Source organism: Psammomys obesus, unplaced genomic scaffold, assembly GCF_907164565.1.
Source record: "Psammomys obesus unplaced genomic scaffold, mPsaObe1.curated_primary_1811, whole genome shotgun sequence".
Taxonomy (NCBI): domain Eukaryota; kingdom Metazoa; phylum Chordata; class Mammalia; order Rodentia; family Muridae; genus Psammomys; species Psammomys obesus.
In genome coordinates this window covers 5337309-5350525 of record NW_026592776.1, presented here as the reverse complement: position 1 = coordinate 5350525, position 13217 = coordinate 5337309, and the positions used below count along the sequence as shown (strand labels likewise).

General features: G+C 41.7%; 1 protein-coding gene across 1 annotated transcript in view; it reads left to right on the top strand.

Moving 5' to 3' along the window:
• Positions 1–3018: 3018 nt before the first annotated feature.
• The window catches only part of Ca5b (carbonic anhydrase 5B), a 60525-nt gene continuing 50326 nt past the window's right edge, over positions 3019–13217 (top strand). Inside the window, exon 1 of the mRNA XM_055615742.1 lies at positions 3019–3096. The gene's annotated coding sequence lies outside the window, so the exon portion shown is untranslated. The remainder of the gene's footprint in view (positions 3097–13217) is intronic.

Below are 13217 nucleotides of genomic sequence, written 5' to 3'. Positions count from 1 at the left end.
TTCTCCTTTGCTCATTTTAGTCAGTGTAGATCACCAGCTCATGGAATACTGCTGTGAATATTCAGAGTGGATCCTCCCAATCTTCTCCAGAAACATACTCTTGGACACCCCCATAGGTATGCTTTACCATCTTGTACATGATTTTACATTCAGTCAGGTTGACAATGAAAATGAACCATAGAGAGAAACCAAGCTGTAGTTTTAATTTATGAATATTAAACTTTTTGTCATACTCTCTTCATAGGAGCACAAGGAATGCAGAGGCAGCCCACCACCCCATTTTATTTTATTTTTTTAAGTTTCTTTTTTTAAGATTTACTTATTTTGTTATGTATACAATGTTTCGTCTGCATGTACACCTGAACACCAGAAGAGGGCACCAGATTTCATTAAAGATGGTCGTTAGCCACCAAGTGGTTGCTGGGCATTGAACTCAGGACCTCTGGAAGAGCAGGCAGAGTGCTCTTAACCTCTGAGCCATCTCTTCAGCCCCCACCACCCCATTTTAAATAAAGATTTTCCCCTTCATGTTGAGAAACCTGAATTTTTGCCTTACTTTTACTTGTTACTGACTGCATTTTTTTTTATTTTTAAAGTATTTGATTTTATTAGGTTTATGGGTCTTTTGCCTGCATGTATGTCTGTGCACCATTTATATCTGTGCCTGGTGCCTAAGGAAGCCAGAAAAGGGCATTGGCTCTCCTGGAATTGGAGTTACATATAGTTGTGAACTACCATGTGGGTACTGATAACCAAACCAGGATTCTCTGTAAGAGCAGGAAGTGCTCTTAAGTGATGAGCCATCTCTCCAGCCTCCAGAACAGTTTTTGACCAAATATCTGGGCACTGTGTTCCAGGCAGTTTAATGAAGCTATAACCATTAATTGCAAAATCTCACAAAAGAAATTGGCCTCTGTAAAAATCTTTGTTTTTCCTTTGATCTTTTATTCTCCCTTAGAACAAAGTCTCTGTCTTTCTCACAACTGTCCACTCTCTCCCACAGTTTCCCACTACCTTTCAGCTCCCCACTCCTTTGGGAAAACAAGGTCTCAGTTGTGTATACCTGACTGGCCTAAAACTCACTATGTAGACCAGACTGCCTCCAAACTTGCAGTAATCTACCTGCTTTTGCTAGTTGTATGTGCCATCACATCAGGCCTCGTTTTCTTTTTATTTCACAATTATTTTTATTTCCACAAGTCCTCATTTACTTTTGTTGTCACTCTTTTTCTAATTATCCACTTTTAGACAATTTTCCACTGTAGCCCACAGTTTCCCATTATGTTCTCCACTTCTATCTCTTACACAATTGCAACTGAAACATGTTACAAATGAGGCAGAGTTCTCAGGGGCAGGATGAGGTTAATCAAATGATCTGTTGTAATGTGTTCTTTTGAGGACAACATTTTGACTATTCTCACCATCTTCAAGCCAGAAATGTAACAGAGGTAGAGGAAGCACAAAAGAACTGATATGCATGTCTTCCTCTGTGGCCTGGCAAGGCTGTGACCTGATAGGCTAGGATCAGATAGTAGGGAGGCAGTCTTTCCCTATTAGTGGACTGGGAGAGGAGCATAGAAGACTAGGGGAGGTGCATAGGGGAGGGAGGGTGAGACTGGGAAGAGATGAGGGAGGGAGCTACAGCTGGGATACAAAGTTAATAAATTGTAATACATTTATAAATAATAATAAATAAAAATTAAAAAACTGATATACAAGCATAATGTTTTTTGTATTAGGATATGAAGATGTATAGCCAGCCAGCAAGTCACAGAGCAATGAGGGCAGTAATTGTGTCTTTGTGTGCATCTGAAAAGATAGGTACTCACTAAAGATCAATGGGGAATTTGTTGTATGAACTAATGTACTAAGTACTATAAAATGTGTTTATGTGTTTGCTGTCCAGTAATATTCTTGCTAAGGGGATTGAGCAGACCTGTGAAATGAGAAATTTAATTCATGCTACTGTCATGCACTTTGTGTTAAACTACCTAAAATGTGATTTGAGAAACATACTTGCTGGTACTATGAACAGAAAACAATAGATATTAAGCTTTTATCACCTGACACTCTATTTGTAAGCAAAGTTGCTTTAAGAAGTAATTATAAATTAGCAGTGGGCTATAGATGTGACCAACGTCCCCTTTCTGACCTCCGTGGACACCAGGCATTCATGTGGTGGACATACATGCAAAATAATAAAATACATGAAAAAAATTAATCAAAAATATTTTAAAGAAGGAAGCATAATTTCAGGGTAATTAAGAGGAGGAGGAGGGTCTGTGACTACTACGTCCTCTTCCCTGTCAACTCCTTGCTACGTCTTGTTTGCCAGAGATGTAGCTACAGCATGAATGTGATTTGAATGAATGAGTCAGGGATGTAAGTAAAAGCACAGCAAGTGGGTTGTAACTTCACGTTTTTCTTTGACTGGAAGGAGGAAGGATAACTGAGTGTGTACTCTCAGAGCACCGAGCCACAACCAGAATTTGAATTAATGTCAAGAGGATCAGTCCCTACATAGCAAGAGGGCACTGGTCACCTAAGAAAAATCATCTGAAGGAGACTACAGAAAAGAGAGAGGAGAGTGCTTATTTGGTGTCTCTGCCTTGCCTTCCAGGGTTTCTTTTCCTAGTGAGGTCGCCTGTCCTGAACATGTCAAAATCATGGTGTTTGGAGGAGACACTTTTTAAACTAGGCTTTTGGGCCAGCAGTCTGATTTTATCTGAGAAATGTTGCTTTTAGCCCAGAAACGTTGACGGCAGAGGGCAGAGAGAGAGGGAAGCAGGGCTAGTCCAGACAAGAGGGTCGGGTGGGGTGGGGCTCAGGAGCATGGCTAGGGCTGAGTGGCGAGGTGTAAGTAGAAGTGGTGTATTAAGGCAGAGAGCAGAGCAACACCCGGTCCAAATGGGGCGTGATTAGGGCGGTCTCTATGGCTCTAGAGACTCTCGCAGGGCTGGAGGGGCGAGGGTTGGCTTCTAAGAGGCGTGGCGCAGGCGCCAAGGGGCGAGGCCTTGACGGACCTTTGCGAAACGCAGGTCCTGGGAAGCTAACATGCAAGTGGCACTTGTTAAGTGTTCTTGGAGAAACATTCAGGTAAGGATGGGCAGCCCAGTGGAGTGGGAGCCTCGGGGAGTTTAGACAGACCCAGAGAGGACCGCGACTCTACCCTGTACCTTCCACCCGACCGATCCAGGTGTCTGGAGCAGCAACAGCTGTTGGTTCTGCCAGTCTTGCCTCAATTCCCGCGGCCTGACGAGGGAGTTTCCTCTTTGCCCCAGCCCTTTCTCCACAATTGGGAGTCATCAGACTCCTGACAGCTCTTTGTTTGTTTGTTTTGTTTTGTTTCACTTGAGAGAGTTTGTCGGACCCAGGGAGGAGCAGACCCTTGTGAGGGCATGTTGTCAGTTAGCTGAATCTAAGTGAGAAAGTCCAGCCTGTTTAAAAAAAAAGGCCGGAGACTAAGGTAAAGATTACCAGTTCTGAGGCTGAGTTCAGAAACTGAGGTGCAATGAGTCAAGACTCTCTCAAATCAGAATGGTGTTTCTTCTTCATCTCCACCCCTACTAAGCCAGGAGCTGGGGACAGGCTCACAGCTATCCCTAGGCTGCGGCGCACTGTCAGAACTATGCCTGCAGAAATCATAAACTTTTTCACCCTGAAATTATTCCTTCTGGCCTTGTCTTTTTGTGCCCCGCCCTAGATCCAGAGGAGAGGTACCTCCAAAATACAGAAGGATGATTAGTGATGGCTGTTCTTTGAGACAGTCTTTGTTAAGTATTTCTGCCTTGAGGCTGGTGGCGGCTTTTTAATATTAATGTCAGTGCCCTCCCTTTAAATGTGCTTTCTCTGGAAAGGTTTGAGAAACATTAGTGGGCACAATTTAGTTCAGTGACAACTTGCGCCTTCTCAACCATTGAAAACTTAGTTCTTTGCTTTCTGCTTCCTGCTGGTAATCTGTTATCTTCTGTATGTGCTGCTGTGTAAAACTTGCCTAGATTATGAACAGAAGTAGCCCAATTTTTTATGATTTTGTGTGTGTGTGTGTGTGTGTATGTGAAACTGCTACAGACCCTGCACATTGTTCAGAGCAGGTTCACAGATATGCTGGAAAAGAAACCCTTTCTTCTTAGGAGTTTCTTCCTTTTTTCACAACCTTTAAAATCACGCTAAATTTCTTTGAAGGCCTGAAGCAGCAAGGGTGCCATTCTCAGCTGGGAGTCATGCTCCCAGGGAAAAAGTGAGTGAGAGGAGAAAGCTGAACTTACTCCATCAGGATTTGGCAAGATAATCTCTAATTCAGATTTGAAGAGTTGCAAAAGCCCCGCTTCCTTTTGAAATCAAGAGTCCATCTGATGAGAAACAACAGTTTCTTTCAATGTGATTGTAACCTTTATTCAGAACACATTTTCTTGATGCTGTCTGTTTTGCACAAAGTAAGTTTAATCAGGCAAAGTTCACACTACTTATTGTAGTAAATACACAACTTATGAAAGATTCTTTAGGAGCTTTTTACATGTTCTCCCTCTCACACAGAACATCAGACATGTCAATAAAATCCAAGGATCTACATAAATAATCAGTGAGAGCAAAACGCACACACGTGTGGGAAGCTTAGTTTCCCTGTGGCACATTGATACATCTTTATGCATGGCATGCAGTAATATATGGTGGTAAATCATTGAGATGTGATACGTTTGACAATTAAATGCTATTTACTGTTTAATAAGGTTGAACACTATGAGTTCAGTCAGCAAGTTATAAACAGCCAACTCTCAGGAAATTATTACTTTCAGTTTAACAGAAGCTATTGGCCGTAGACCTGAACATTAAAAACTCAAGTATTGTTATAGGTAATGTAGCCTAGCAGTAGTTAAAGGGAGTTTCTACTTATTCAGATTTTCTTGGAACTCCCTTCATCCCTGACCTTTCCTGTTCAGTTTCTTTCCTGACTCTTTACTCCTTTGCTGTTTTGGCTGCTCTTAACTGTCCCTTCGGCCATTCTCCCTCGGTATACCGGTAACTCTTAGAGGGGGCTCATTTTGTTTTGTGTCTAGCTTTGTAACTGCTCCTACACAACAGAAATGCTTTGCCAACTATCCTCTTGGCTCCCCCGTTGGTGTCTCCAGTCAAGTACAAGCGATGGTGAGACCACTATGTGTTCTTGTTGCTCACATGAGTGGCTTTCTCTTGTTTCTCTTTTCAGCGATTCGTTCTTTTTTCTACAAGCCGTCCAATTGTGAGCATTTCTTTGATTTGTTCATTGACTATAAACCTTACTGCTTTGATTTAATATCAAAATGGCATTCTACCACCGAGCCATCTCAGGGACATTTTGTTGCTGTTTTGCTTTTTTGTTTGTTTGTTTGCTTTAGCTCTGACTGGCCTGGAATTTGCTTTGTAGCCCCAGTTGACAACAAACGCACTGTGATCCTCCTGCCTCACCTTCCCAAGTTCTGAGATTATAAATGTGTAACACACCCAGCTCCAAGGCAATTTTTAAATGGGTAACACTGAGTGATCTTATGTAAATATAAGTCAGATTGCTATTTCTTTGGTCAAAAATCTGTCTTTTCACCTTCATTTTCCTGAGAATGCTATCCTCCACCTGGGATGACCTTTTTCCCCAGGCAACATCTGGCAATGTGTAGAGATGTTTTTGTTTTTCCAGCTCTTGTGTAGGTGCTACTAGCTTCTACTGGAGCCCAGATAGTAAGGATGTGGTAAACGCCAATGTACAAGTACAATGTACAAGACAGCCCCTCAAAACTAGCAATCTTCTAGTTAAAAATGCCAAGTTTAAGAAACCTTGGTTTAGAGAAAGAACCATTATTATGGTCTAGAAGTCTACTGTATGTGACATCCATTGCCATCCATTGCCTCTGGATCTCATATGCTCCTTTTTTTCCCCTGGTCACTTTGCTTTGGCCATATTAGCCTCCTTACTATCCCTTGAATACGCCAGTTATGTTCCTACCTCAGGGTCTTTGCACAAACATTTTACCTTACTTGAGAATGCCCTTTCTTTAGATACTCTCTTCCCCTTTCAGTCCTTCCTTCAAATGTTACCTTGTCAGTGAGGCCAAATATAGCACTTCTACCCCAGTGGCACTCCAGATTCACCATATCCTGATCCATATTTCATGGAACATACTTGAATAGTCCCTATCATTGGCTTATCACACTACTTGTTCACTATCTGTTTCTCCCTTTCAAAACATGAGCTTCACAAGGATAGGAACTTTGTTTCATTCCCCTGAGCCTAGAAGACTGTCTGGCATTTAGTAGATATTCAATTGCTATCTTGAAGAAACAAACAAACAAACAAACAAAGGGTTACTGAAGTAATCAACTGTTCCTTGACTTGTCTGGCTCACCTCTGCCTGCTGCTCAGCTGCCAGAACCATCAGAAACCATCCGTTATATAGGAGGACATGCAAAACTCTTGTAGTCTCTGGGAAACTTGTATTCTCCCAAATCAATCCCAGATCTTCATCCAGCCCTGCCTTCTGCTGCATGCCCTTGTATCTCCTAGGCCAGTGCAATTTCAGGGATGATGGGTAGGAGGTTCAGCTATATTTTCACCTAGTTTCAAAAGAGAGATCTGAAAGTATATATATTCTTATATAACCCAGTCTGGACTTGAATTCCATACATAGCTGAGGATGACTTTGAAGTTCTGATCCTCCTGACTTTGCCTTCTAAGTTCTGAGTACTAGTACTATAGGCCTGATCCACCATGCCCTGTTTATGGGGTACTGGGGAATCAAACAGGGCTTTATACATTTTAGGCAAGCATGATACCAACTGAGCCACATCCTTAGTCCCCTGTTGTTGTTTTGTTTTTTCCATATAACACACAAAAAAGTCAAGAGTTAGGCTCCTTTAACTTTCTTACAGTGAGATTAGCAATCAGATTTCCAGAGCCCTAACTGCCTTTCTGAAGAATGACAAAGAGAGTAAGGGTGACATCAGGTGCTCTAGAGACTTCCGAACTCCTGCCCCTAAAAAGCCAGTCTGAAGATGCAGAGGAAATGCTTCTTCTGGGCCAGGTGTTAGGGATCATCAGCTTGCACGTTGTTATATGACAGCGTGGTTGTTGAGTGTGAGGCATTCATTCACCCTGGTGTGACGGAGGCTCTGTGTTCATTCTCAACTTGCCAATCAGCCCAGCCTCACCTCAGGGATTTCCGGAAAACTGTATGAGGGAATGAAGCCATAGGCAGGACTTCTCTGGGAACCATGCTAACGTCTAACGCCCCCAGAGAGTGCCTGTGCAGGATCTTGTGCTCTGGCCATTCATCTGTTTGTACAGTTCTTGTGACCAGCCAACATACCCTTGGCTTTTGTCTTATCACAACCTTCTATTTGAAGGCTGAGCTGCTATACTTCTTCTGTTGAGTACACACTGTACCTGCAATTAACTTCCCGAAAGTTACTAAGTCGCTCATACCACTCACATTGTCAGCAAGAAAGGAGTCTTTTTGTGTGTGGAGCCTTTGTACATGCCCCCCTCCCCAACAATGGCATTGATCACAGCATAAAACTGGGTTCTGCCCATTTCAACCTCAATTGCCCTTTCTGGCTTTGGTGCCTGGTCACCCTCTTCATCACTCTACCTGAAATTTCCCTTGTCCCCTGCACTTTCAGTCTTCCTGTTTTATTATCTCTGATGCCTCTGCCCTAAAACTTAGAAGCCCTAAACTGTGACTGTTATCTCAACTAGCTTTAAGAGATTTCTGTTCTGTTACACTAAATGAAGTAAGCCAGTCACAAAAATAGAATGTCATTCTGTTTATATGGGGTAGCTGGAATAGGCAGCTATACAAGGACTTATGGTAGACTAGAGGTTAGCAAGGAGTGGGAAAGAGGTATTACTAAGTACAGAGTTTACACTGGGGATGAGGAAAAAGGTTGAGCACAGAAAGGAGTGATGGCAACGTATTTAATGCTTTGGAATTTGTAGAACTAAAATTGGTTAAAATGGTAACTATGTATATTTTATCACAAATTTTTAAAGATAGAAAAAACCTAAGGTATTTTTTTTTCTTATTGATCACGAGCTTTGGGGGAGGGGCATATACCCCAGTACACTGCTGTCTACTATTGCTTCTGTGTGGGAATGAAACTCAGTTCAGAAAAAGCATGGAGCTCAACAAATTTTCCTTATATTTCCTGATAGTTTTCGAAATTCCATTTTAGTATCAAATCAGTTTTGTAGAGGAAATCCAGAGTGGTTGTAGTTGTTTGATGTTATTGGCTTTAAAACATGATATTTTGTTTTGTTTGTTTTTCAGTCTACATTATTATTATTATTATTATTATTATTATTATTACTATTATTTACAATTTATTTACTTTGTAGCCCCCTCTCTCATCTCCTCCCAGTCCCACCCACTCTCCCTCTTCCCCCCCTATGTCCCTCCCCTAGTCCACTGATAGGAGAGGTCCACTTCCCCTACTTTCTGACCCTAGCCTATCAAGTCTCACTACGACTGTCTGTATCATGTTTCTCTGTAGCCTAGTAAGGCCACCTCACCAGGGGGAGATGATCAAAAAGCAGCCAACCAAGTTCATGCCAGAGACGATCCCCATGGAGACTGAGCTGCTCATGGGCTACATCTGAACTGGGGGTCTAGGTTCTCTCCATGCATGGCCTGTGGTTGGAGTATCAGTCTCTGCAGGGGCCCCTGGGCCCCAATTTTTGGCTTTGTTGGTCTTCTTGTGGAGCGCCTGCCCCCTCCAGTTCTTTTTATCTCCCCCTACTTCCGTAAGATTCGCTGCACTCCACCCAAACTTTGGCTATGAGTCTTAGCATCTGCTTTGATACCCTGCTGGGGAGAGTCTTACAGAGTCCCTCTGTGGAAGGCTCCTGTCCTGTTCCCTGTCTTCTTCCTCTTCCAATGTCTATCCTGTTTGCCCTTTAAAACCATTCCAAAGTGCTGGCTATAGTGCGGCATGCCTAGAACCCCAATAGTAATGAGCCAGAGGCAGAAGATTCCCTGTAGGTTCAAGGCCAGCCTGGGCTGAATAGTGAGTTCCAGGCTGGGCAGGGATACATAGTGAGACCTAGTCTTAGAAAAAGCCAAAGGGAGGCTAAGCTGGCCATGGTTGTGTATATCTTTAATAGCGCTTGGGAGGCAGAGGCAGATAGGTTTCTATGAGTACAAGGACACTTTGGTGTGTGTAGCCAGTTCCAGGCCAGCCAGGGTTACCAAGTGAGACCTCACAAAACAAAAACAAAAATGAAACAAAACACACACAGACACAGACACATGCACACGTGCACACACACACACACACACACACACAGAGAGAGAGAGAGAGAGAGAGAGAGAAGAAATAAACAAAAAGTAAATTTAAACAAATATTTAAAATGACCCAAGGAGGGAAAGGGGAGTATTAAGCATATTATGGATAGGTAATTGTTGAAATAGAATACTGGATACAAAGCTGGCTTTAATATGTTATTTCCCACTATATAGTCATCCTTTAATATCCGTGGAGATTGATTGTATAATCTACTCAGAAACCAAAATCTAAAGATGCTCACGTCCTTTACATAAAATGACACAGTTATAATATATACATGTATTGAAATATCATATAGTACTCTGTAAATATGCACAATTTTATGTTTTTAATGTATGTTAAATATTTTCATTTCTTTATTTTGATATCCCCTTTTTGGAAAGAGTCTCACTAGGATAGCCCAGAATAGCCTCGTATTAGACCTCTTCTTACTTTAGCCTCTCAGTGCTAGGTTTGTACCAGGAGACCCACTGAAAAACAATTTTAAATTACAAAAAAAAATATTGAAACTGAAAATAAGTGGTCTATGTTCAATACAAGTGCAATTCTTTAAAAAATATTTCGTATTCATATTGGGCTGAATCCATGAATGCAAGTACGTGGGGGGGCACTCTGTAAATTTGAAGTTTTTAATAATTAAAGATCAAGAAAAGAAAGTAGAATCAGATGCTGAACTGAGGTGGCCAGTAAAGCTGCTCAGTTAATTCAGTTAAAGAAGATATTTGAAAAGAAAGGATTATTATTTGTTTGAAGACACTATCAAGATTATTTGGTCTGGCCTCAATGGAAGAGGATGCTTTGAGTCCTGATGAAATTTGATGTTCTAGGGTAGGTTTGTAGGTGCTCCCCTTTTTTTTCCTGAGGAGAGGGAAAAGGGAAGAGGGAAGGAAAGTGGGAGGGTGGGACCAGGTGGAGAGGAGGGAGGGGATGTAAGATGAATAAATACACAAATATGATTTTAAAAACTGGTTTGGAAAAAAGACAAAGATTATTTGTATGTATCTTCCTCAGCCATCACTTTTTTTAAAGACAGGGTCTCTCATTGAACCTGGAGCTCTCCAATTGGCTAGACTAGCTGACCAGCAGTAGGAATCCTTCTGTCTCTGTTTGCCCAGTGCTGAGATTACAGGCATGCTCTGAGACACCTGCTTTTCACGTGTGTGCTGAAGATTGCAAACTTAGATCCTCATGCTTGCCTACCAACCACCTTACCAGTTGAGCTATCTCCCCTCCCCCACCACCACCTTAGCAAGATAATCTTTTTTAAGTTTCTCACGAGATTGTGTTCAGATCCTGAGTCAGGCTTGGCATATACATGCTTTGTCCAAAGAGATATACACCCAGAAACATAAAACTATAAACAAAATTGATTTTAACTTTGGCTGGAAAATTTCAAACACTTTTTGAGCAAATTTCCACACAGTTTAGAAATCCCTTGCCTAAAAATCCTAGGTAGAGAGTCAGGCCTCGAAGTAAGGTCCCTCATGGTCCTCACAAACTTTTTATTTCTCCTCTTGAGTGATTGATGTTCTATGTTGCTCCAGGATGTACATTTGACAAAGTGATCTGTACTGCATCCTGGGTACTGGGTGAGAGATCACTGTAACCACCTGGGGAGATGGCTTGATGACACTTACTGTTCTGCCTGGAGCCCTGGACTGTCCCTGGTAAAGCAACCATAGGAAGTAACTCTGCTCCTGTTTTCACTGGCCACTGCTGTCGCTACCCATAGGACTTCTCTCTCCGTTTACTTGTGTGTAGCTTTCCTTCTTCCCTGTAGAGCAAAAGGAGCAAGATCAGGGACAGCAGTACAGAAGAAAGCAGACAATTCCAAAATATTCCGTCACCACAAAAACAAACCCTACCCACTAAATGGCCAGTTGCTCCCTTTCACTCACGCCCTAGCAACCATGAGTCTCTGTACTTTCCTATTGTCAGTATTACATGCCCTTAGTTTGTCTTTCTTTATACAAGACAGTGCACGTTACTTTACAAATGATGAGAAACTCCCGCACTCTGTTTCAGATCTGACATGCAGATAATGTGAAGCTGCTTTTTGAATCATGTCATTCTGAACACGATTATCTTACATTCTTGCTATTGTTTTTATGCATGGGTGTGCATGTACACAGGTGTCAGTGAGAGGACAAATTCTACAATTTTCCAGAAGTCAGTTCTATCTTTCCACCAGGAATCAAACTCAGGTCCGAGGCTTATATGGCAAGTAACTTTACCCACTGATCTATCTAGAGCTCCCACAATAACTCTTTTTTTGTTGTTCTTGTTTTTTTTTCAAGACAGGGTTTCTCTGTGCAGCTTGGGCTGTCCTGGACTTGCTTTGTAGACCAGGCTGGCCTCGAAGTCACAGAGATCTGCCTGACTCTGCCTCCCCAAGTCCTGGGATTAAAGGCATGTACTACCACACCCGGTTTCCCATACCCTTTTTTGAGATAGGGTCTCATGTAGCCCAGGCTGGCCTCAAAATGACTATGTAACCAAAGATGGTTTTAAATTTCTGTTCCCCCGGCTTCCATTTCTAAAGTGTTGAGATTAAAGGCACATAGTACTGTACTGGGCTTGATCAACATTTTTCTATCTTCAAAACACTCAGGATACAACAAATGTTTAGCATGCCACACCAGTTTACAGGTCTGGCGTAGATTGATGAAGTAGAAATGACAAAGCTGTTTCCTTAAAAAAAAAAAAAAAAAAAAAAAAAAAAAAAAGTTCACCACAGTTTCCTTGTTTAAAACAAACAGATACTCATAGCATATTTTCTTGTTCTTGTGTAATCAGCAGTGGTGGTAGAAACTAATGTGTAACTTTATATGTGAGATTGTCCTGGTTAGCATTAACTGTCAACATTATCAAGTTGTGTCTGTATCTGTCTTGACTATTAGTTGATGTCAGAGGGCCCATCCCACTTTGGATATTACCATTCCCTGGGCAGGTGGTCCTGAGCTAGACAAGGAAGCTAGATGAGCTTGTGCCGGAGCAAGCCATCAAGCAAGCGAGCCATGCCATATGCTTCAAGCTCATGCTGCAGTTCCTGACCTTCTTCCCCTCTAGGATGGACTATAACCTGAAAGTGTAAGCTGAAATATACAGCAACAGAGAAGAAACAGGCTTTTTTCCCTCCAGCAGAATAACATTAAAACATGTATTAGGATTTATTCTTTTCTATGACTTTCATCCCTCCTTAGAATCAGAGTATCCAACACAGTATCTGGAACAAAGAAAATGATAATAAATGTTGAAACAACAACAAAAAGTGTTGGGAGAATTCTCATCTTGAATGCCTAGATTAGAATCATACTCTGGTAGTTTCTTATGTAGATTAGGCAAGACATTGTGGATCTTTTATGTCCTATAAGAAGGGATATGAGATGCTCTACTGAAAGGGTATATCAAAAATATAAGAAAACCATGTGGTCTGGGGGTATAACTGTGGTAAAGTACTTGCCTGGCATACTTGAGACCATGGGACACTTAACACTGTAATAAATAAAATAAAATAAATAGAAATTAAAATAAAAAAAACTAGGAAAGACCCTTAGTACTGTTCAATAACATACTGGTTGTCGTGTCACAGTTCTCAGTTCTTAAAATTAGGATCAACAACTTCACCACCACAAGGAAACTTGCTCAGGTCCCCAACTCCATGTTTTATTATTGTTTTTTAAAAGATTATGTGTACAGAGGTATTTTGCCTGCATATATATCTGCACTACATGCATGTAGTGCCTATGGAGGCCAGAAAGAGGGCTTTGGATTGCTTGGAACTGGAGTCTCAGGTCTTTTGGAAGAGCAGCCATTGCCATTAACTGCTGAGTTATCTCTCCAGTCCCTATACCCATGTTCTGTAAGGCACTGTCCCCAAGAGATGCAACTATGACCAAGAGAGA